The following is a 27,723-nucleotide window of genomic DNA, read 5'->3' on the forward strand; positions in this document are numbered from 1 at the left end:
CAAACTTATTATAAAGTCGAAGTTTCTTGAACGTTAATTAGATTTATTTGGTTTATGAACAGTAATTAACATAATTGTAAAACGATTGTAACGGAATGAAATTATCGATTAGTCACCTATTCTAAAAAATAGACAATTACGTAAATACCTAACGTTCCAGAAATCAGAGGAACTTTTAAAATTATTTTAGAATTCAAGTGAATATCAACCTTATTACACAATAATCTGCACGTGAATCATAAACGATTAATGCAACATTAATAAATGACCGATTAGCTCACTCCGGCCCTGGCTCCCAAGTGATAGTTAAGTTCCGATCAAGTCAAGAGTGGCGTCTCAAGTTAGTCTCACCGCGCGGCGCACTGCGGCCACACGCAGAATTAAGTTCAAGTTGTAACTTAGTGATGAAACATTTTTGATTGACAGAAAATGTGATTCAGTCGACGAACGCATTTTTTATTTTTTTTTCTTTGGATATTTGAAATTCGAAAGTGGAATTATTGGAACGTCGACGTGAATTTTTTAAGGTATGGTTTTTTATTCACAAATATTTTTTAATATTATTTTTTTTAATAAATTAAAATACAATGTTTTTAATTTTATTCATGCCAGTCTCAATAAATGAAATCTTATTTCCAAAAATATCTTACCCCGGTTAAATTACTTCGTGCGTTTGATCTTCATTTTCTTATCCCAGAGTTATTTGTGCATGATAATCATTAAATTCTAGGTGTTGGTTTTATTAGAAGAAAGCAAATTAATATAATACGAACTACCAATTTCGCCGTTTATTTACTATTTTATACAAAATATGACTAATTCTCGCGGCAAAACTTTTGCGCGTAAAATATAATGCTATAAGACGCACCGCTAACTATGCAATGTGAACTAACGCTAAGATTTTTAATACTTCTTGCATTAGTCTTTAGTTGTTTAATTTTTTTCAGGAAATTTCTACCTGATATAGTCTCTAAACTGTCATTTATATATACCTTACCCAATGTATGAAAATGTACCAAATTGTCCACATCAACTTCGTGTACTAATCCTTCTTCAATTTGGAGTTGGCGCAACACATATTCACGCATATAGCAGAACGGATATAGTTTTTTTTCGATACGTCTGCCTGACGTTACCAATTTTAAAAAATCTCAAGCAATCGTATTCCAAACCTCACACGTGTTATCCGTCCAGAAATTAAACTCAGCACTAACCAATCAACTATATTCGCTATCACTAAACAAAGAAAAAATAATTTAGGATTAACAATAGATAACAAATGCATATAAAAATATACAATTTCATAAGAAACAGAATTATTGTTTTTTCTTCACATTTATAGAGCATTTTGAAAGTAGAACGAAAAGAAATTCTATTTTCAAAAACACACTTAATATAGGCTCAGGTTGACGATCACCCGTTACGCGGGGTTGCTTGACAACACGGAATGACGCGCGTCATTGGTACATCCATGTTCCCGTTATAAAATTATAAGCATTATGCCGAAGTATAATAATTATGATATTAATCGCACGGAAGCGGAGATGTAGTAATATTTATCGCGAAAATATGACGATAAAATTATGACAGGCGAATATCAATTAGATATACTAGTGCAGTCACTGTTTCATGCGATATTGACCAAATTTTTAAACTTTATTTATTACCATAATGGACTTTGTATATTCGTATGTTTCTAGTATAAGAAACTAATATCTTTTACGTCCATATTTGGTTTCATTTAGACTGGCATAATTATGTCAACTGGCAAGGGATAATCATCTCTCGTAAACCTAACCAGTCTGGACGCAACTCCGCTTCCCATCAGATGCAGTAAAGGCACTTTGGTATACATAAAAACCCGTTCATAACTACAATTTTGAGATACATTTAAAATGTTCAATCCGTCGTCAGGAACATCGCTGTGTTCGTAAAAAAAAAATCGTAACCACAATATTAAGCCGCATTTCACCGGTCAGTCCACCGTCAGTCTGAATGGTCGTGTTTGATTACATAACGCCATTCATCTCGCGCACTTTCACTCGGTTCAAGGGCGTAAGGCCGGCCGCAGAAGAACACTTTCCAATTTAACACCTGTTTGCTAAGAATTTATGATTATGCAAAAACATAAAGAATGAGCAAGGCGTTTCGCTGTTTAGAGTTATTTGATATTTATGTAAACATCTTTTTTATTTTACTTGAGAAAGATGGTCCAATCCAAAATACAATGATTTTTGATTAATTGTCGTTAAATACAAATATATTTTGATCTAATTGGTTAAGTAAGGCTAGCAAATTTCTATAAATTATTAAGTAAAAAAAAATCACAGTTCTGTCTGCTTATAATACGGTTCTAGAAATAAGCCAAGCCACCATACATAATTTAATTTGATATTAGTAAAAAAAACAGAACAAGATCATTAGTTTAAAAAATCACGTTCTACATCCAAACTAACTTCATAAAATATTTAAAAAATATATATATATATCGCGCACAATTATCCATTATTATATGATGAAAACTATAATTGCAGCAGCAACTACTAGTTTCTCAATTATTTCTAGTAACAAGGTGTTAACGTTTGCGCGGTGCCTAAGATAGTCCAGCTCCCTGCAGACGGACAAGCCTGATTAATAATTCTATTACAAACTGATCGCGCCATTAGGAATGCTTCCTCAAGGGATATTAGAAATTCCACCTTGAGTACAGAAGCAGGCTCTCGGGCATTTACAAATATCAATAATAAATTAGACAAATGCAATGATTGTCTGTTTTCCTTTGAATCATGCTGAGCTTGCCGTTCGCCTGACGGTAAGCGATACGACCGCCCGTAAACAGTAGAAACACCAACACCTTGAATTACAAAGTATTGTTTTGTATTCCACTGCGCTCGCCATCCTGTGACATGAGATGTAAAGTCTTATTAGTAAAATTTTATAAATGTTTCTTTAAAATTAATTATATGGTATTAGTTTTCTCAAAGAAGTATAAACACGTAAATATTCGGTAGAAAAAATAAGCCAAAATCTAACAATATGATTGATAAAATGTGCTGACCTCTCATTGTAATGGGATGAAGGCAGATGGAAGAAGTTTAAGGAATTTCTATTGATTAATTATCAGATCAAACATGGCGGGTCTCTGGTATACGAGGGTCAATTTGCATTATGCGTAGCGTAAGATTGTCTATTCCTGTCGCCAGGAATCTCTCGGGTTTGCGTTTTAACAAACTCCAAAAGAGGTTGTTGCCCAAGGAATTGTGAAAAAATTAAGTTTAAAACATTGACTTGCAAAACCACTGTTGTTGAACAGCCGGTATCGGAAAAATTATTATCTTTACTATTATATAAAGTTGAAGAATTTGTTTGTTTGAACGCGCTAATTTCAGGAATTACTAATTCGAATTGAAAAAAACAAATTTAGTGTTGGATAGCATTTATCGAGAAAGCTATAGGCTATATAACATTACTATGACCAATAGGAGCGTAGCATCAATGAAAAATGTAACAAAACCTAGTAAATAGATATTGCTACTCACAACATCACGCATTTATCCCCGGTGGGGTATGCAGAGGCGCAACCAAGGCCACCCACTTTTCGCCAAGTGTGTCCCTCCCATGATGTGATAGGGGGCGAGCCTATCGCCATATCGGGCACAAATTCCAGACTCTGGGCTGATACTGAGTAGAAAAACCCAAATATCACTTTGCCCGACCCGGGATTCGAACCCAGGACCCCAGAGCGCTGTACCGCGCATGCAGTACAACTACGCCACCAAGGCAGTCGATAACGCTATTAGATAGATAGTAGATATCGCTACTGTTTATTAGTAACCGGTTACTACTGCCTCGTCATTGAGTATAGTAGAAATCTCCCGAGATATACATATTACCGCGGTCTGTTATAACTGGTGATTTACTGGCGGTCAACTTTCCCTTAGCGCTTGTGTTTTGCATTTTAATGCTGCAGAGTAAATGAGAGCTTCAGGTGTTTAAATTTGGGTCGATTTATGCATGTGTTGTGTTTTTAATATATGAATACGTTTATGAGTATATCATCAGGCAAATAGATATAATAAACAGCTAAATAAAACAGGTTTAGATATAGTACAGTTGAATATAGTCTAATTTTGTAAGTAAACCTCATGTCTGATATGTGAGAAGGTTCTGTTAATATTCAGCTACATTTCGGCCAACTAACATATATAAACACTGGTGGTAGGTCTCTCATATGTGACAGTCTCCTGGGTCGGTACCACCGCAATGTATATTTTGTCGAGCAGCAACAGTGTGTAGTCACTGTTGTGTTCCTGTTTGAAGGACATTGTAGCCAGTGTAACTACTGGACATAATAACACTTAACATCTCATGTCTGGCGAGCGCAGTGGAATACCAAACAATACTTTGTAATTCAAAGTGTTGCTGTTTATGGGCGGTCGTATCGCTTACCATCAGGCGAACGGCAAGCTCGTCTCGTCATTAAAAGCAATAAAAAATATATTTTAAAAAAAATTCGATCAAAATCTTTACCGTATTCGAATCAAACGTTTTATATCTGTATTCACCCAAAAGAAATCGCACTGGTTTTTGAATTTCAGTTCTGTTCAGATTGTTTTTATATGTTCGCTCCACACAAAAGAAACTAGCAACTTCTCTAACCTAATCCACTTCAAACAGCTTCATGACATCACAGTCTGGTTAGCAAGTGTGTGTCGCGCACTCAACGGACCACTTTCGCTTCAAAAGCGGTAAACTTACCGAACGCTTAATTTAAACCCGGAACATATTTCAAATATTTGTCAATAGAGCCGTGCTGTAGACATATTTGACTGCAGAAAGGGCTACAGTGTCACAGAAAAACATTTCGACAGGTGTAAAGGTTGATTAAGGCGTCATTTTTTACGATACTAAAATTCATACATATTTAAAATTTGCATATTTTCTATGTTTTTTAACCTAGTTAAATTTTTTCAAATAAATTGTCGTTCACCTAATTTTTTTTTTCAAATAATATGTTGGTTAAGTCAATTAGCCCTGTCGATTTTAAATTACAGGAGGATGATTTTCTGAGATCAAAGATTCTTTCCTTATTCCTATTGCTTTCTCTTAAATGCAGCTATGATTTTTATGTTTTTAATCGACTTAAAAAAGGTGAAGGTTACCAATTCGACGTGTAATTTTTTATATATTTATTGCCTCAGAGCTCGGTCATTTATGAACCGATTTGCAAAAATTTTCCTACCATTACTAATTAATCACCGTCTCCAAAATTGGTAACCCGTATACTTGTTGTGTGAAATTTTAATGCGGTTTATATTTTTGTTAAAAAGTTGTCTTTATGGTAAGCGAATATTAACATTGGGTGATACATTATTTTTGCAACCATATTGTATAAAAAAATGCCATATATCTAATATCTCAGGGTTCTATAAAAAATATTATTTAGAATACTCAGGGTGTCTGACATTCGTAGAGTAAGACAAACATTTGTAATAACATTTTTTAAGTTTTTTTTTTTTTACTATTTATGTTCAATAATGTTTAACGTTATCCAAGCGACTTGCTTTTTAAAAAAGCCATTAGTTTTTACGGGTAAAACTAAAATTTATATCTACCAGTTTCATTTCTAATCAAATAACCGGCCAAGTTTTGCAATGTCTTAATTATTGGTGTAAATTAAGGTCGATACATAAAACATTGAATGATTTCATAGTTTCGTAAATGACAAAATCACGCAATATGTTACATAAAAATATTAACCTTGTTTACTTCTTAAGACATACGATTACTTGAATTTACGTAGGTCACCGCGTCTATGGCGTCGGACTGAATACGAATTATTTTTTATCTTGAGGCTACGTTAATGTATGGCACTGGATTGTTAATAATATCTAAGGTTCAATACAGACTTTTTCATCTTATTTCCTTTAAACATTACTACTTATGGTTACTGAAATATGTTACTTATTGACTTCTGAAAATTATGCAGGTTTCTCTTACTATATGTATGCCGATTTATCTTAGAAGGAATCGTCTATCGATATGATTTTTCAATTCGATCTAAATGCCAGCTGATTTCAGTACAAGCTTATCATTAAGAGTGCGTACGCTAACTTATATCAATACTACCGCATTGTTATAAATTTGTTTCCTAATGTTTTGCGGACGAACCTAATTTACTGTCGAAAATTTTTAAGCTATACAACAATAAAATTGTAATAGACCGATGTCTGTACATTATAGACAATAAAGAAAAAGTAATATGGACGGTATTTATCAGGGCAACAGAAATCAAAACAACAGTTTTTAGAATATTTGTTTATCTGTATGTTTGTACACGCATCACGCAAAAACTACTGCATAGAATTGAATACTGTATTCACCAATCGATTATTCGTATTCTAACTTAAAATAATGGCTCCTATTAACAAATAAAAAAAATTCACGGGCAGAACCGCGAGCAAAAGTTGTCACTGAAACCGATAGATATTAATCAGAGCCACCGCGCAGTGCATTGCACTATCGCGTGCGCAGCGCCAACGAGTATGTGGCACAATGGGACACGCGCAGACAATTATACCGACTGCTTTTACTGAAATGGGTCCTTCTAGGTATTCTGAACTGTTCTAAACAATACCTAACAAAAAAAATGTAATATGTAAAACTATTTTTCGGTTTTTATCGCGTTTTTTTGTAATATAATTTTTTACCTACGTTTCAAATACTGTAGCCTTCACGGTTGGAAGGAGGGGATAGAAAGGGGTTCAACAAATATAAACCCACGCCTTTTATCCTCGAAGTGGCGGGCAGAGATGCAACTAGTGTTACCCATTTCTTGCCTTGTGTATTGCGTCCCATGATGGGAGACGAGCCTATCGCCATCAGCTACAATCCCAGACACCAGGCTGTTAGTAGGCAGTAAAATTAAATATCACTGTCAGACCCGGGATTCAAACCCGAGACCTTAGCGCGGTAGTTGTACAACAACTACACAAGACAGTCTAAAATGACTCATATCTTAAGAACATGCCATTTGAGTTATCTTTTTTTCACATAAACCCACGTGTGTTATCCTAGCAAGGTCCGGCTTACAGTATCGAAGGGTGAAATTTTTCAAAAGGTAACCCAAGGCAAAAAAATCCTTAGTTAACACATCGCGGCTAATTTAACAGAAACTAAGACTAACTTAAATAAACCTAAAAGGGAAGCCGGTAGGAATAAGATTGTATAACGCTTCGTCACTGCCGGCTTTAACAAACACACTGGACTTGCGGGTGAGCGTTTTAGGCACTCGCAACCCTTGAAAACTAAGCGACCTGACGGGAACCCACTAACAGGTTGCCAAACTCGGCTCGTCTGTCGGGTCAACTAGATGCACATACAATTTAGACTACACTATAGGTATAATTTTTTTAACATAATTCTACGTTTGATAGTCTGACAAGGGCCGGCTTAAACAAACACAGTGGACTTGCGGGTGAGCGCTTTTTAGCCACTCACAACCCTTGAAAACTAAGCGACCTGAGGGGAACCCACTAACAGATTACGAACCTCGGCTCAGGACGGTCACTGAGAGAGGATGAGACATCAACCATTATGTTTTGAGTTAATTTCTAAACCGCTAGACAAATCATGCTGTTCCCACTTTTACACACGATAATAAAACTCAGTATTTAAAGACATAATCATAAACATTGATTTACGTTCAATCAGTGAACCAATCAATTTGTGAAATGAAAAGCAATTAATGTGGAGTCATCTTCTCATTGGGTAAGATGGGACGCAAGACGAATTACACACCATTTTCATTTCGTGATTGTGACGAACTGTGTTCAATTATTATTGACAATTTTATTTGTTGTTGCGTAGATTTTATATTGCAGAAATCTTATAAATAAATATTTTACTCGCAAGTTTGATTACAGTAGTTAAGATTTTGGTGGGGAACAATTTATGTTTAATTTTTACACAATTTGCCCAGAATTTAATTTTGCCAAGAGTATTGGAGTTAGTTGGGGGACCTGTCATGAACACAAAGCTAATTTACTTCTACAGCACCCATTAAAAAGTGTGTGGTGATAAATTCATGCATCATTATCAATAGATGCTGTTAATATTATTTCATAGATGAAAAACATGAATCTTAAAAAAAATCAAATTCAAATAACCTTAAAATAAGATACACCATAAACAGTATAAATTGATACAAAAAGTTTTTACTAAACACAAACTACAAATAAACTATAAGTATTTTAGGCGGGAAATTCGCGTGGCAACAGACACTGCATCAATTTGCGCGGCGAGCGCGGCGTATTTACAGTAATTTAGGCCGAAAGCACTTTGAAGTTATTTCAAGTTATTCTAATGGTATTAGTGGCTAATGTTACTGAGACTGCTTTTCCTAATCTAGTTTCTAATTTTATATTTGTTTATACTGGTTGGAAATTATTTACATTTAGCGCCAATTTCAATGATTATTTAAAGTAAATGTTAATCCATTTAAAATATTACACGTATCTTGAAATAAAAAAGGCCATTTAATTTTATAACATTTTAGGTTAATAATTAATCGATCGATTAACAGAAAAACAGACAAAAAAATACTTTACATAACATGTTATTAAATTAAGGCCATTTATTACGTTTACACAAAATGGAAACAATAAATATAAATAAATGTATTAAGGAAACATAATGGTATCTTAAAAGGCATTTTTAATACATTACATAAACATTTTAACCATATTGTGTAATTTGGACATCCTTATAATAACTTTTTAATGTATGTTATGTAAAGGAAATATATGTAATCACTGGGAAATAAATATCCTCGTGTACCATGTCTTAAAACAATGTGGGGTCAACCCAAATCACGTTTAAGGATGTTTCATTTTGACATAATTTTACCACGTACTTAACATTCGAAGAAATAACGGGCAAATTGTGTTAGAAAAACTAACCTCCTTATTCATAGACGTTATCTAAGGACGGAGTAAAGCTATGATAACAAGTCTATGTGTGTGCCGTTGTGATTGGCTAATATTGAGATACAACAATATTAGCCAATCACAACAACCCTATGGCTACGCACTGCGAAGGCTGCCATGCCGTCAGCACTGAGAAACAGACATGTTATCACAGCTTTACTCCGTCCTTAGATAAAAAACGTCTATGAATAAGGAGGTAATAATCGTTACCCGACCAGGGAATTGAACCTAGGATCTCACATTCTTGTCCGTACTGCCACGAACCAAGGAGGCAAACCAGGAAATGCAGAAACCAGTTTCAGTTGCCTTGCATTTTGTAATTCCGACCAACATTTGCAATGTTGATTTTAAAGCATTCTATAAAACAAGTCATGTTTAAATTAAATCCAAGTTTAACTAACTTTTCATTACTGCTTCGCCCGTCTAAACTCCATCGCCGGTATAAAGTAGACTAAAGAACGTTCTGAAATTCTTTAATAATAATATCAGCTCTGTATTATATATTGTCCCACTGCTGCACGGGCCGCCTCTACTACTGATAGGGATTAGCCCTTAGACCACCACGCTGGTCTAATGCGGGTTGGTAGAGTTCACACACTCTCAAAATTCCTATAGAGAACTTATCAGGTATGCGGTTTTCTTCTGTTTTGTGTTCTTCGATTTTGTCCTTCACCCTTAAAGCAAGCGATAATTCACAAAGAATACACACATAACTTTAAAAAAGTCAGAGGTCTGTGCCCTTGGGCTTTGAACGTGCGGACATTGTTGACAGTCCTTTGTTCTACAAATAAAAGTATTATTAAGCCTGATACAATATTTCGCAAATAGATGTGTACTTGTCTGTTGTCTTTATATCCTAAGTTATACGTTGTTAATTGTAGACAAAATGAACATTTTATCTATAAAGTTTTACGAAATCAATTTTTTTTTTACTCTTTATTTAATGTACAAGCTTAGACAGAGGCTTTTAATCTACATTATGCCAGCCTCATTGTATCCTAAAACTAATTTAAACAGAAAAGGAAATATTTTATATCCTTTTTAGCTAAAAAAAAAAATGTAGATTTTAATAGCATCTTCACTGTGAGGTATTGCCAAAATGGCTTGGACGAAAACATTAACATATGAACAAATATAAACTTAGAAAAATTACTATTTTCAACGAGGCTATAGACGCCATTTTATTTATTACTTTGTTTACTATGTAGTGGAAAAGTCTATAAATTATATTAGGAATGCGCCGCCAGTGTTCAAGCATACCGTCTATTTGAAAGTATCATGGTAAATATCGATAGACGTGAGAAAGAGTCGGACATTCCTAGACAACCTGCTGTCATTGGATTACTCAAATAATTCGCTTTAGGGTTCCGCAAGGCGAAAATATTGCTAATAAAAACCATAGACAAATCTTTGTGGGCGGCGTTTGAAAATGTTTTTTTTAAATGCGATATTACTGAGATCTTTCTCTTTTAGTAGACGTTATCAGCTATCTTTAGGTTGATAGTGAAAATGGGCCAATTAGAATACACTTTGATATGCTTACTGATGTTATTTTTATTGGTTGACTCTCGGAATTCAGATAATTTATTCATTTAGGTAATACTTGCGTCTGTGCGTTATCTCTAGGGATAAAGACGTGAGCAGTAAATCTACCACTAAGTCATGCTCGCGGGTCTTCCCACATCATTCCTTTGCCGGTGTAGGTATTATTCTGTGATAAAAACCTATGTGTTAATCCAAGACAATTTATCCCCATATATCCAAATTCAGACAGTTTTTCCGCTTCATTCTAACCCCTGAACATGTTTGCTGGTTGTAGAATATATTTTATTTCCGCCCGGATAGCGACCACCGTACACAAAATGTTAAAACCCATAGTGGCCCACGTAAGTGTGTCGCGTTTCGGGATCAGCCTGTGTATATCCGGTTTCAACAGGCATAATTGTGTCGACTGCCGAGAGGTCTCTCATCAGTCGACATTCTATTGGACCGCACTCCACTTACCATCAGGTTCAGTGGAGTCACTTTCTCGGAGCCGTATTAAAAAAAAATTCAAAACTTTAATTCAATAATATCTCCTACGGAACCACTCCCATTATTTATTGTTCACGCCCACCTGCCGCGCTTATTGTTTTTGTTCTCATTAAACAACTTTCGCCGAAACCAGTTGACTTTCCTCTCTCCGTTACAGTTGTTACGCGTATCACATTATTGTAATTACAAGCTGTTATTACGTGTAATCGCATGTCACGCCTTCTGAGTATGGTTATACAACATAATTTAAAATAATTAAATACCCTTTTATACGTAGAAATTGGTCCGATCTACACATGAGCTCACAGTGCGTAGAGCACCAGCATCTTTTTTTTTTTCATTTTGTGTAATTGTAAAATCCAGGTATATATTTTAACGTTTACTTTTCGAACGACTTACGTCTCAACCCGCCCGTGACCATGAAGGTTGAAAAGTCTTCAAAATGCCCGAAGAATATTATAATATAAAAATATAAAAACCGCGACAAAATCCGAAATACCGTTTATTTCTATGTTTTAAAGTTATGAAATTTGGTGCAAGTGGTAGTTACCAAATAATAATTGTAGCAATCTGTGACGTCACCAACCGCCACCAGTCTTAACGCTGCGTGTGTAAGAAAGAGATAGCGCGATAAACCCACCACGCGCCCACTTTTGCTTACAACATTTCGAGTATAAATAACTCCTCTATTTTCTAACCATTTTTTATGATTTGACAGAAAAGTTTCTTTTTCGTGCCATTTTATCTATATATATATATATAAAAATGAATCCCTATTTCCTTTGGTCATCGCATCACGCGTGAACGGATGGACCGATTTCACTATTTTTCTTTTTGTTGTGTTTGTTTTTGTCAGGAGAAGGATCTTATGAAAGAAAAAATTAAGGAAGTTGAGCGGAACGTTAGAAAATTTAAATTAAGTTAATTTCAGCGATTGACAGAATGCGTGCTGCCAATTCATAGTTAAAACGGGACAACGTCTGTCGGGTCAACTAGTTTACGTATAAAATAATGTACATCAAACGTAGAAAGTTACCCTATTGTCGACTGTCGAAGGATAACCATCTCTTGTCAATCAATATTCTACTTAGACCCACTTATCATCAGGTTCATTAGGGTCACTTTGCCATGTCCTTAAAAGTAGATAGAGATGCGACTATGCACCCAGTTTTCGCATTACGTATTTCGCCGCATGGGTCATAGAGAGCGAGCCTGTATGTGTATACTAGTAATATAGCGAAAAATCGATCCATGAAACTACAATGTTTTTGTGGGGCTGAAGTTATGCCTTCGAAACACATTACAAAAGCAAGGAAATCTAAAAAATACGCCCATTTCCGATACAAAATTAAAAGAAATAATCCGCTAATGATATCCGATGTCGGTAGTCTGAGACGTGTGAACGGACCTCGTAGGGAAGTGCCTTCCATTTTATCAAAATAGCGTAGAAAGAATTATCAAAATCATAATTTTTAATAATTATGATTATATTTTCATTAGTTTTTTAATATTTATCTGTTATGATCAAATAATGTCTCTATTGGTAGGTATATGGCGACGATTTTCGAAGCGCATAAACTGATAAAAAAAACTTTTTTTTTATAAATGTGTTTTTCTACTCTGTATCAGTCTGAGGTGTGGTATTGTGTGCTGTAAATGGTAAAAGAATTTTACGTTTATTTGAACGCGCTAATTTCTGGAAATACTAATCCAATTTTGATTTTGTTTCACTAAGAGGAAGCTTCATTACTCTTGAATGCTATGAGCGACTTTTTATACCAAAAAAATATTTATCCCGAAAATACTTTCTCACGCGGCCGAAACCACAGGCAAAAGTACTTGTAAAATGTAACTAACGTAATCTGCCCCTGAAATGGTAAAAGGCATGAAACAACATTTTTTATGTCCAATTAATACGACATGATAGGAAACCACCCTGTTACCGCTATTCCGCTGGATGTTGCTGTGAACCACGTCGATCGATGTCTTCCGGTGAAGCAAGCGTTGGTCTGTAACGGTTACTAGACGGTCTAATTGGATAGCGTTCATACCTCACATAATCGGCTAGTATTATCATCGATTGAACTCCCTTCTTCTCCATTTCAAGTTTTTATTAAAGGCACCAAATAGACCACCTCGAAAACCTGGACGATTGTTTCATGTTCGGTTCAATAGAACTAATAAAGGGAAGCAAGCTCCTGTTCCTCGCCTGTCTAGTCTGTACAACCAAACAGTTGGTTTCCATAATGATGTCGACATTTTTGGTGATAAATTATTACAATTTAGACGTAAATTATTGAGTTATGCTGAATGTTAACTATTTATGTTTTGTTTTTTCTCTTTTGTTATAAATAGTATATAAGATTTGACGTAATTTCGTTGCTGTTGTACTAAACATAATTAGAATAATAATTAATGTTTTATGTTGAAAATATATATTGTGGCTCATGCTGTGACTGTTTGTAACTAGAGTTACAATTACATAAGAGACTGTTACTATATACATGCGTGGATTTAAATTGAATTGTAAACTCCGTCAGCAGTCTGATAATCTATACTTATAATAAATCTGTAGAGAGGTCAATTCTGTACATGAAATATATTTCCAAAATAACTATCAGGGGGTGATTAGGGATCGATACTGATGCCAAAAATGCAATTAGTAAAATTTTTGTCTGTCTGTCTGTCTTTCTGTCTGTCTGTCTGTCCGTCTGTCTGTATAACCGTTATAGAAACAAAAACTACTCGACGGATTTTAACGAAACTTGGTACAATTATTTGTCATACTCCTGTGCTGGTTATAGTATACTTTTCATCACGCTACAATTAATAGGAGCAGAGCAATGAAGGGAAATGTTGGGAAAACGGGAGAAGTTACTCCATTTTTAAGCTTCCGTCGCGTGTGCAACCTTAATGGTTAAAGCTACGCAGAAATCATGTATGACGGAAATGTTCTTAAAATTATGTAAAAAATATCCCACGACAGCATATGTCTATCTTTTATGGTTGACTCACAATAACACATGTAACTCCCGATAGCTTAGCAGTTCGAAGCTTTCTCATTATATTTGACTACTCTTACGTTTATAATACTCTCAGTCATCCCTAATTAAAAAAGTTAACATTATTAAATATTCCATAAAAAAGAATCATAGAAATCGGTATAGAAACACCAAAGTTATACATGAAATACGCTAATAATAAGCCATCACGCGTGAATACTGAATCATGCTATAAGCTTCCTTCGATTTCACCAGGATCCCATCATCAGACCCTGACAGGACAATCGGACCACCTGCATACCACCATACTTAAAAAAACATCCCGACAAATTGAGCACCTCCTCCATTTTTGAAGTCCGAAATACACGCGGGCGAAGCTGCGAGCGGAAGCTAGTAATAAATAAATAAATAAATTTCAGCCGGGAATAATCCACTGCTGGACATAGACCTCCCCCATTGAGCGCCACAGGGACCGGCTCTGGGCCGCCCTCATTCATCCTCACCCTTCTTACTAGCAGCTAAAATTCAAACCATAGGAGATGCTACAACACAAAACGTCGCCTAAAGTAAAAGCCATAATAATTGCCAGAAGTGTCAAAGTTTCGACAATAGCATCAGTAACTTTGATTGTTATTGTAATTGAAGAGATTAGTAGTAATTCTTGCTTACATTATTGCGAAAAAGCATGAACGCCGGTAAATTCAAATCCAAAGTGTTCAGAAGTGTCATAATTTGGACAATAGCAACAGTCACACCGACAGTTATTATCATTAAAAAGATTGGTCGTAATTCTTATAATATTATAAATGTATCAAGTTTGTTAGAAGTATTATAATCCTTTCGTATTTCGATGAAATTTGGTAAACAGATTGACCATATCCTAAATTAACATATTGGTTACTTTATGCCGGAAAAATATAGTAAGATTGGCGCAGGTCATTACGTGGAGTGATTGATTCATTTCTGCAATCGACCCAAACATTTCGAACTGGATCAAATATGTTTCCTTATATTTTCAAACAGGCTGTCAGAATTGAAACAATTGCTCAAATTGTAGCAACAACATATTATAGAGAGCGGCGCTTGGCAATCTCAAATATTATATTCTTACAGATACTGGAGATTGTGTAAATAAATTAATTGCACAAAAAGATGCTATTTCTAAAAGTATTTCATGATCTAGTACACCTTTTTGTAATTGCAAATTCTTTATTAATTGAATTCAGTGAACAAATTTCAAATATAAAAGAAATATTTGCAATACACTAATAATAAAATAAATTAATAAAAACATGTGAAATAGTGAAGAAATTAACGTAAATATTTATTCAACAATAACGCCACTACGAAAGCTAAAGCAATCGATATTATAATCGATAACGATTAATCCAATCGATTACGGTAAATCAATTGCACTTTCCCGCGTCGGAGTCGTTACGTTGTCTATGAACATGTCGATTACAGCAAATATTTTCTGAACTTTATAGCTTCCCGTTAGTTTCTTCAAATAATATTGCATGGAGGAAGACAGTTATTTCGATGTTTGGCGGTTTTTTTATCCTCCCAAACACTCCTGAATATACTCGACATTATGGGAAGTAGGGAATTGTATTCTAATGCCAAGTAGGCAAATAAACTTTGTTTTAAATATATATAACTAATAATTATAAAGGAAACATTAGTGCATCAATACGGCAAAGTAACTCCACTACATTTGGCGGTAAGTACAATGGAATCTCAAAGATTATCGTCACTTATTATGCTGGCCTTTTTGAAACCGAATAAACACAGGCTACTCTCAGAAACACTTACCTGGGCCATAATAGCGCACTTTACTTCTTATAATAGTGATCGCTATCCAGGGGTATACGTATTTTATTTCCGACACGGCATAGTGACCCCACTGAATCTGATGGTAAGTGGAATGGGGTCCAAAAGAATGTCGACTCATCTCATCAGCCTACAACTGTCCACTGCTGAGCTGGTGGGTTTCGTGCAGTGTAATATCTCGTACGATCGCCAGTGGATGCTGTATGAGGAGAGCGGAGGACCGAGCAACGTGGCGCACTCTAGGGGAGGCCTATGTTCAGAATGTCGACTGACGAGGGATGATTACCCCTCGACCATTGACACAATTATGCCGGCCTATTGGAAGCGGATATACACATTCTGATCCCGGAACGCGACACACGTGTTCCACACTATACATCTTAATATGAGGCGTAGACAAGCGTGAAACATTTTCAAAACCTCTACATTCTGTTTACCTCTCATGTGCGCGAGCGTGAAGGTTGGCTATTGTTAGATAGTGATTGTATTTGGGAACAATCACTGATATTTTTTATTGTTATTCTGATTATAATTGTTACGACATCGCACACGCGTTTTGTAATCTTGCGCTGTTGTACAAGCGTAGGGCGTAGGCAGGGAGGCAACTTGTGTCTACTATACATATACCTATTGTGTACGGAATGACGATCTAATTATTCCATACAATATTCAAGGAACAATAATGTACAAACATCGGCCTCATACAAATTTAATATACATGAAATGTTTTAATAATAAAGAAGCTATTTTTATTATATATTGCATCTGTCATAATTATTCCCATAACGATGAAAAATAACAAGAACAAAGAAAATGGTGTTGCTGTTATACATTCGATGTAGTGTAATATAATGAATGCCTCGGTGGCTTAGTTGTAATTGTATAGGGAACAAGTACATAACCGCGCTGAGGTACTGGGTTCGAATCCCGGGTCGGGCTAAAATAATTGTGACTGAGTTTTTCCACCTTAAAAGTTATCTCAGTCGCAACTCGGAGTCAGGAAGTTGGCGGTGTGATTACCGTGGTGATGTGGTGTGATTGAAAGCACGTAAAGCCGGTCATGTTGGATTGCCGTCTCATAGCATGAGACTGAACAGAGAGATGCTTGTGTATTGCACACACTTGTGCACTATAATATCTCCTGCGTGGCTGATCTCCGTTGAGATTGACCGCCGTCGCCAAATTCGGCTAGGAGGGATTCATTCAGTGTAATATCTGTTAATAATAATAATAATAATATCAGCCCTGTATTATATACTGTCCCACTGCTGAGCACGGGCCTCCTCTACTACAGAGAGGGATTAGACCTCAGTCCACCACGCTGGCCTAGTGCGGATTGGTAGACTTCACACACCCTCGAACTATCACCTTCCTATAGAGAACTTCTCAGATGTGCAGGTTTTCTCACGATGTTTTCCTTCACCGTTATCTGTTAATAGTAAATAAATATTTCCAATGATATAATAAGCATTCTGTGTACTCCAGTAATCAATACTAAAGGCATAATTTACTCTACTACATACGTTATTTCTAACAGAAACCTGTTTTAATTGGGAATTGAAATTATAGGCGAAGATTTATTTGTGCCGGAAGTTGATTATCTTGTTACGTTTATTACCGCCTACATCATAATTAGCATCGTTATGCCATATTTGGTTTCCAAGTGATTACTTACAATTAAATAGGAAATCGGGCCTTATATTGTACTTGTTATTGATCAAAATCTTTTAACAATGATTTATTACTCACGCGTGTTTTTTGGCTGACAGTTTGTTCGCAATAATGTACGAAGCTGCAGCGATTTCGACAAAACAATAATTAACAGAATGGAGACTTTTCCAAGACTATTCTACGATATCCATTGCGAATGCAATGTGTTTAAGAGCGTTTACGCATCCGCGCGCCGTATGTCTCAAAAACAGCACTTTTCGAAGGAGATAATATCCATCAAAACATTATTTTAAAAACATATGAATTAGTAATTACTATAGAAAATTTTGTTGTCTAAAAAGTTAGTAGAGAAAATTTTTAGATTTATTGAGTATTTGTAAATTGTTTAATGATTACTGAACAGAGGTTTTCAAATTTGCGCTTCGAACGTCTATTTCGAAGCTCAAAATATCTTAAACCACTAAGGAACATAACAATATGTTATTTTTATCTAACTAAAAAGATCCTGAAGAAAAATGTTAGTAGAGAAATATTATCTTTTTATGTTTAATTCTTGAGAAATAAAAATTCAAAGAATTCGAAAATTTCAGAAATGTTGGTCATTTAAATGATTTTTTATCACTATATCTTACTTAATTGAATATAATATTGGATTACTATAATAGAAGAACATCTCCTTAAAAACATACAATTTAAAAATTCAACAAAATTCGTTCTGTTATTTTTCTATAAATATTTTAAATACCACTATAAAACGCAACGCGCAAATCGTTTCAAATTAGTCCGCCTTGAGGCTTTCTAGAGAGAGGACGTATCGCTCGTCGCTCCGGCCAGACTCCAGTTGGCCTTTGCTGTGCGTAGAAAAAATAGTCACGTGTATACAGTGATTGCCACATCTTAGTACTTTAGTAAGTAAAATATTTTTTTCTTTAATGAGTGACAATAATTTTAGTAGTTACTATAAATTATTATTATATTATTATGTTTCAGACACAATGGGAAGTAAAGCTATTTCTAGGCAAGAAAAGGAAATGCAACAACGCTGAAACTTCGGCTAAAGCAAAAGCTAAAAGATTGATGTACTAATGTTATAACATGCGTCAGTAGTTATGGTTGTTGCTTTTTTTACTCATTAAACACTTGAGCAACAGTTACTCGAAGGAAAAAATGGAACCTTAAGCTAAAAACAATTATCCCATTGAAATGTTACATGAGTTTTGTATTTTTTAGAGGACCGAATATTATTTTTAGAACATGTGTGGGGGGTCAATAGAAGCTTAATCTCATGTTTGTGAGGTCGCCCTCCTTGTCGCCTGGCGCCATCATGGAAAAGGGGTGAAAACACTTTTTCGCGATATCTCGGAAACTATGCGTCTTACATAAATTTTGTAAAGTCATAATTTGTAGCAAATTGTTTTGCCTACAAATATGTTTATATAACTTTTTGCCATAAATTAAAAATTAAAGAAGTTATAAGCAAAAATGTGAGAAAATGTTTATAAAAGTTTTCTTTTTTGCTCTATAACTTTTTTACATTTTACACAAAAATTACCTCACAGTACCTTGTAAGTGATCATTTGAGGAAAATTGTTCCCTATAATTTTTTTTTTATTTCATTCATTTAAAACGCTGTTACAGCGCTCCAAAGTTTACCGGGTTCGTCAATGCTCATGAGAATCCGGTCGAAACAAAATGTTTAACTTATTTTTTGTTTTTTTTTTTTTTTTATTGTTAATATATTATTACAATTTTTTTGTTAAATTCGTACAACTTTACTTATTTATTCCTAACTCTTTTCTTTGCCATAGAACTTACCAAATTTAACTTATCGAATGTTATGCAGGTAAAAAGGTATGAGTTACCATTTGGGGATAAAGGAGAAAAAACATATTTGCAGGCAAAACAATTTGCTACAAATTATGGCTTTACAAAATTTTTGTAAGACGTTAAATGTTACGACGAGTTAGCTAAATGATCGAAATTAGCTGCAGAGGACAGGATGCAAGAGGCCGCTAGAGAAGAAACTGATAAAGATGTTGCCTGTAGCGATGTAAAGACGGTATTCCCATACTTACAGTCAAAGCTGACTGCTGTTGGTCAAAAAGTACAGAACCAACTATTTTGCTTCATCGTGTGTCGCAAATATTATGCAAAACTATGGATACAAAACTGGTAAATTGTTATACATGTATGTACAATCGGTCGATTGATGATCGATGTCACTGAGAAGCAATACCTATTAAAAAAACTATCCAAAAAATATAACCAACTTCCAAAAAGAAATCTTTTATTTCTCACTTTTTAGTTATACATCTAAAAATGACATCTCATTACATACACCTTCTGACTCAAAATATAAATTCCAATATGTAATTTCTAATGACTTAATTTAAACTTTCAATACGCTAAATATTAAAAACTGCAGATCTATGGAGTAATTATGTGGTCCATTATAAACATCGTAGCACAGTAATTTTCCTGATTTATTGTCTGATTACGGAGTTCTGGTGCCTATCTTTCGGCTTCATGATGAGCTCCACTTTACTAAAGGGTACTTTTCTAAATGCAAATGCTTAAATTTTTAAGCATTTACATTTAAAAGTGAAAATAACAATTTGTAAAATTGCCGTTAAAATTTGTTAAAAATGTTTATTTTCTTTTATAATTACAAAATGATACATATAAACTATTTCATGATGAATTCTTATATATTTAATAATAGAATTCTTCATTTATCATAAATTCATAAATCATAAGTTACATTCCAATTAGATAATTAAAGCGAAAAATCAAAATTGGTTGGTCTGACTATAAAGATAGCCGACGCGCTAACTCTACGCACACAGCTACGCAACGGCTCTGTGTGAGTGAATTTTGCGAAGAATTACCTATAGTTGACTTCACGCGCGGCACGTAAACGCTCTTAATATCTGTGCTCTTCGATCTTACTACAATTCTCCACACCTTTCAAAGAGAGATGAACACAAATGCGAGTTACTAGCCCACTGACACACTTCACTACACCCACAAGCCTGGGAACAATTACACAATGTTACCAATGACATTGAAAATAAGGCGTCGTGATCGCGAACGAAATTCACACGTTCATTTAGTCTATTACGTAATGTATTTTAGATTCTATGGGATTTTTTAAAAGTGTCGTCTAGGAAGCATTTAATGTGGGGTTTCTGGTCTGTCTTAGGTAAATAGAAATCGATACAAAGAAGATAGCGGCCACTTTACACAAGGTATTAAAACCGCCATAGTGGCCCACGTATGTCGCGTTCCAGGAGCAGACTGTGTATATCTTGTATTACACAGACTGATATAAGTCCATTGGTGAGAAAATCATAACTCGTGAATTCATGATCTAGCTGGAAGCTACCTTACTTACTATTTAATACAGTGGAGTCGCATTATTTATTTATTTGTAATAAGGTACACCAACAGCACTACATATTAATATACATCAATCAATATAAAAACAATAAGGTACAGCATCTGATATGTGTGCTACTAATAGGTGAACACAGCAAAACATAATAATAGGAAGTAGAAAAGAAAATTATAAAGTACTAAAAACTATCAAATCAATTTTTTATATGAGCATTACATTGCTCATATAAAAAAATACATTAAATAAACTACATGATAAGTAAACATTGATATTTGTGGTACATTCGTCATCTACAGTTAAAATAGCCAGATTCCATAGGATTTGAAAGTACGCGTCCTTCATAATACCAACATTAGCATAACACCACGCTTGAACGCGAGTGTCCATAATAGGAGGCGGGATGTTTGGAACTAATCTGGTGGGCTTATTTCGAAACAGCCTTGCGGTTGACTGACGCTTCTTTGTCAATTGTAAAAGATAAAGTTAGAACATTGCATATGTCATATTAATATTGAACAAATAATAAACAATATTACCCATTACGGAATGTTTAAAGTAGAAAAAAAATGAGTTCAATAAAATATAACTGAATACACAATCCATATTTTTACTTAAAAAAAATATATCAGACCGATATCTGATATAGATATTGAAGAAATCTATTGGGGGGTCTTTATTAAAGCAACAGGAGCCAAAACAACAGTGTTTAGATTTTTGTCTGTCATGTTTGGACTCGCATCGCACAAAAACTACTGCATGAAATTGAATGCAGTTTTCACCGATATATTACTAGATATCTTAACTTAAAATATTGGCAACACTTTATTCCAGAAAAATATAATACAGGACATTTATCTTGGAACAACTTTTTCCAGCATTGTAAATAAATTTACTACTAAGCCAACATCCCAGATAAAATCTATCTTCTATAGCCTAAATATTTATGAAAGGTAACTATATAGTGACGTTCTTAGAAAACATGCCATAACTTCCAAATATTATTTTTCTTATATTTAAAATTCTTATGTGCTAATTAAGATACTATTTAACATGTGCAATGCTAATTAAATTTAATTGAAGTTGACCAACTCAGTAATGAATTTTATTTCTTTTCACAGGTAATTCGAGTTTAAGTCATCATTGCCGAAAATAAATCACGTAAAGTATTACCAAGCTATTTCTTCTGGTATTATCATAATAATCGATGGCTCCTAAGTAAACTATTGTATCTAGAAGATAGGGATTTTCACTTTTCAACGTTTCCATATGTATGTACTGTTTATTACCAAACCCAAAATCTCAAAAATCAAAATCTTCATTTATTAACTTTTTTTAGTAGGTTTGAAACTGAGTTAGTAAATAGAGAAAGCTGGAAGGTGCATATTACAGTCCATAGATAACGCAACGCTATAAAAGTGTAAATCGCAATTTGTCCAGATACGATAGTTTACTCAGGAGCCATCCAATTATAGATAACCTAATATTCATCGAAAAATAAGTGACTGAAACTAACAAGTACCAAGCTGTTATTAAATACTATTATCCATACGTATGTACCAACAGTCAGCCGTAAAGTAGTTGAAAAAAATCAAATTTTAAATCGACTTTAAACTTTTGTTCTATCAACTAACTTATTATCTTCACTTTAATATACTTTAGAGTTTTATTTATTTTTAACCGACTTCAAAGAAAGGGGGAGATTATTAAAACGTCGTGTATTTTTTTTTATATAAAAAAAAAAAATATTTCGTTTAAAGGTAATGTGTAGGACCGTTTCGAACTAAGGTTTTGTTCAGCTGTTTTGGGAGCAACAGGAATGATCAAATTGACTCACACATTAAAACTAGATTTAGGACATAAAAGGAAACACTAAAGATTTCCGACTGCAGTTAAATCTACTGGTTGTCCTTGTCTCATTACTCTAAATAAAGAATTCAACTAGTACAGTAACCGGTTTGAACTCAAAAAATATTTGATTTATTTCCCTCCTATTTATAAAAACAAATTACAATATATGTAGTCATATTTTATTTATTTTTTTTTGAATTATATGACCTGTTATTTAATACCAAGAATAATTTAAACAAATCCCGTACGAAGCCATTTAAAAATAAAAAAATAAAATATGTTTGTTTTTTAACTTTATAATACTTAAGTCCCTAATAATAATATAACTCAAGTTAAGAGGCCAACAATCATATTTCATTTTTCTACTTTTTAGAGGTTTATTGTGTCAGGGTTTGTTTATAATTTTAATTAAATTTTTTAAAAGTCAAACAACATATAGATAAAAGTATTCTAAATCGTCCAGGTATAATTCACAAACATTATTCCAAAACCATAACTAAATACCCACTTATCAATAATATCTGGGTTGTTTAATTCCATTCTGTAATTATAAATTATTTACACTATAAATAATTGCCGTTGCCTTCCGAAGACAAAACAGCTCCTCAAAATTAACTACTTAGTATATATTTGTTTACATTTTGGCATACGGTAACGGGTGTATTGTCTAGTATGCTCATCCCTAATCGTTGATGTTTCATCCTCTCCCTGTGACCTGAGCCGAGGTTCGTAACCCGTTAGTGGGTTCCCCACAGATCCAGTGCCGGATTTATATTTTTTATGAGTGTAGGCTACTATATTTCCGCTGCCCTATGGAGGTTTATGTCTGTACGTATGTAGGTTTGTAAAATACTCAATAATTTTCCATTTGTTTGTATTATGGAAGACACTAAAGTTAAATAAACGAATGATTAATTAAATCTATTGAGCGCTTTCTGAAATCTGCCGCCCCTAAGAGACTGTCGCCCATAGGCCGCGGCCTAAACGACCTATTTACAAATCCGGGACTGCTCAGGTCGCGTAATTTTCAAGGGTTGCGAGCGATTAAAGCATTCAACCAAAAGTCAGTTGTGTTTGTATAGAAATACCTTTTTGGCACAAGGTTATTGTCAACACTAAGCTCGAATGATTGGGGTTAGTAACTTATGCGCGGATCCGGTTCGGGGCGCCTACGTACTGAGATTTATCTGCTAGATAATACGCCATAATGGAAACATTTCTCTATTGTAGTATAATACTGCAGAGTATAGTGATCTATGTTTTACTAGCTTTAGCCCGCGGCTTTATGCGTATTCATCCTTCTGGGGATAAAAGTACAAATCCGTAGTAAAAAATAAATCTAGCAGTTAGGAATGATGTACCTTCCTAAGATTTTTAAAATTAATGTGCATAGTTACATAGTTTACTCTTTATACAACATAGACTCTCGAATTTTAAAATTCTAATGATACAGATTGTCTATCGCGTTATCATCTTACCCAAATCTATAATACCAGCCCTGTATTATATACTGTCCCACTGCTGGGCACGAACCTCCTCTACTACTGGGATTAGGCCTTAGTCCACCACGCTGGCCTAGTGCGGATTGGTAGACTTCACATACCCTTAAAACTATTATAGAAAACTTCTCAGGTATGCAGGTTTCCTCGCGATGTTTCGATCCCCGTTAAACCAAGCGATAATGAAAGAATACAATATACAAACTAAAAAAGTCAGAGATGTGTCCTTGGATTTTGAACCTGCGGACATTCGTCGCAGTCCGTTCCACTGGCAACTAGGCTATCGCCATATCTGTGCTTTAAACATTTTCAGCATAAATACATATTACAACAAGCGTAAAGTAAGTGTAGTGAAATTACCGCGCGGGTCCGCCGGCACCCAGATTTCTAAGCAGGTGAAAACTTAACTATTATATTTAGATAAATGGCCAAGTGCAGTGGAAACTGCGCGCCTCTAGTTTTACAAACTTAGCATACGTTGTGGTATATATATATAGCTTCGTGTTATAATATCTAATGATTGTATTTATATCGTGTATATTTATTTAAAACATAATACTTTATTTATCACGTAGGTGAACAAAGTTGCACTGATACGTCAAAACAATGTATAAAAATAATAATTATTATTTCTGAATAACACTCAATAACTTATAAAATATGGAATTTTTTTAATTGGGAATTAATTTAGTAAGAAACCATAACGCATACACATAAAGTAAATCAAAGTAGATAGCTCGGGCTGGCAGTTAGGGAGAAATAAAAATTAAAGAAAACGAATAATTACTGCAGTACCATATATTATTATGGTGCTTTTAGGAAAGCAGATGGTTCCAAGAAAGATTAAAAAAAATAACGGATAAGTTTTTATTTATATTTATGGTAATTAAATGTTCCTAATAAAATTTAAAACCCTTCGTCTTGGATGACCTCTTCTCTACTGATTGAAATAAACCACAGAAAGAATTCACTATGAAAAATCACATATTTTACTGTCGGTAGGCAAAAAATAATCTCCTAACACCTCATTATACAATATCGGCTAACTTTCTCTGTCATCAAGCGACACAGCTAATGAATTCATAATATTTGCCAAGTTTCAAATTGGAAACTTTCACTGAGACCTTTTCTTTATTTCTGTAGGACCACGCCTGTCTCTTCGGATGATAGGCAGGTGTATATCCGCACTGTTCCAAGGTGTGTTCGTCCTAATATAAGCCGAAAAATAAGATAATTTTTAAGAACAGTTTAACACAAATATATTTCTAACTCCCTATCTTTCTATTTTAATTTCGTTGCGGGATAATGAAAAATTAGTGTTCCCTGAGTCGGTGAACTTCACAACTCGTCATAGAATGTGTGCCACTGCTGATCCTGGCTTACAGGAGTTGTAGTGTTGGGTGTGAGGACGGGAAAGTCTCTAAATATAATGACAACCAAGCGACTTGGATGACTGACATAGTTGTATTAGGTATGGCACCGCTCTGAGATCTCGAGTTCGGTAAAGTGATATTGGCTTTAATGCTTAGTGATAACCCAAGGTCTGGAAGTCGTGTCTTATATGATATGGCGCTAGGGTCGCCCACTATATCATCATGGTGTGGCACACATAGTAAAAAGTAGATCACTGCATCATCATGGTGTGGCACACATAGTAAAAAGTAGATACCTTGGTTCTACCTCTGCTTGCCCCTTTGGAGAAAAAGGCATGATATGTGTTTTGTATACGTCTTGAAAACCATCTCGGACTATATTACTGAATAAGTAAAATAATCTGGCAGATTTTACTCCAGTTAAATTCTGCGGTCCTTGTCTATAATATTAGTGATAACAACTTCAGACTACAGCAAAATTAGATATTTTTGCAAAACATTTTTGTCTTCCTCACATTTCCTAAACAGGAGTTTCATTTCGCATTCAATCAACGAAGGTTTTACGTAACAAACTGAATCTAATATACTTGACCTAATGCAAGCGACTTTAACATTAACTTGTTGATAAATTAACTTAGGTTCAGTGTTAGGTCATTAGGGCGTGACTTAGTGCATTGAGAGAAGATAACTTGTTCAAACGAGTTAGTTTTTACATTATAGGGGTAAAAATGGCGAATTTTTTTACGAATAAATTTAAATGGTATAAATAAATAAATGGGAATGATTGAATGGTTTTTATTATTCTAAATAAATTCTCTATTATATCTGTGGTAATTTATTTTTATTTTAACGGCAATTTTTTTTTAAGACTCATGGAATTTAATCAAAACATATAATAATGATGATTAGGTTTAGTACTTAATCTAGAATGCACTCCAAAATTTGTGTCCAAATGATGATTATTAGAAACGATGTGTTATTATTTAATTGTAAAATTATCATATTACGAATTTTCGAATACCAATAGATTCCTCTCGCCCGACCGCTTATTAAATATCTATAATCTAAAATATCTGCCGGTCAAGTTCGTACTTTCACCTTGAGATTTCGTCACGTGCCAAAGTGCGTTCACACCACCAGGGAGAGTTATTTAACATCACTTATGGAGAAAGCTTAAGCTAATATGTTAAAACAATATCTGAAAGATTGCGCAAAAAGGTGGGTTGTAGGTGTTTGGTTTGGATTACTGGTGGTAGGTCTCTCGTATGTTAGACTCCGCCTGGGTAGGTACCACCGGAATGTATATTTCTGCCGCCAAGAACAGTGTGTAGTTACTGTTGTGTTCCGATTTGAAGGACATTGCAGCCAGTGTAACTACTGGACATATGACTTTACGTCTCATGTCTCAGGATGGCGAGCGCAGTGGAATACCAAACAATATTTTGTAATTCAAGGTGTTGGTGTTTCTACTGTTTATGGGCGGTCGTATCGCTTACCATCAGGCGAACGGCAAGCTCGTCTCGTCATTCAAAGCAATAAAAAAAAGTCTTTACTACTGCTCAGTCCGTTTGTCGATTAACAATGTTATTTATATATATTTAATTATCCTAACTACGTTCCTCAACTTTGCTCGCGTAACATGTACTCCTGAGGCTAAATAATAACCAATAATACTTAGGAATAATACAGCTTAATTTTAGCATACTCGACATAAAATATCACACATTAGAGAAAGAAATATGAAATAGGTAGTTCAAAAATGTTCCTTGTTCAAACAAAACTTCACTGTAAATCAGTAATTCGGTTATATAATAAACAAAAACCTTTTGTAATGGTCATAAGTTATCAGAGACCTTGCAGTCGCAGTTTGAAAGGCAAACCAGTGCGAGATAACAGCGCCCTTTATTATAATACTAGTTCGAGCACTTTTAATAATTGGATCATAAATCAAACTAAACGGCTAGAATGTTTGTTGTTAAAATTGCAACAAAATTCTATTGATCGAAATATCTATATTAATCTATATATATATATATATATATATATATATATATATATATATATATATATATATATATATAT

General features: G+C 34.4%; 1 protein-coding gene across 1 annotated transcript in view; it reads left to right on the top strand.

The window, feature by feature from the left end:
- The first annotated feature begins 346 nt into the window (after window positions 1-346).
- Window positions 347-27,723, top strand: part of LOC119190941 (adhesive plaque matrix protein-like) — a 61,618-nt gene continuing 34,241 nt past the window's right edge. Inside the window, exon 1 of the mRNA XM_037444482.1 lies at window positions 347-527. The gene's annotated coding sequence lies outside the window, so the exon portion shown is untranslated. The remainder of the gene's footprint in view (window positions 528-27,723) is intronic.

Source organism: Manduca sexta, chromosome 5 (assembly GCF_014839805.1).
Source record: "Manduca sexta isolate Smith_Timp_Sample1 chromosome 5, JHU_Msex_v1.0, whole genome shotgun sequence".
Lineage (NCBI taxonomy): Eukaryota > Metazoa > Arthropoda > Insecta > Lepidoptera > Sphingidae > Manduca > Manduca sexta.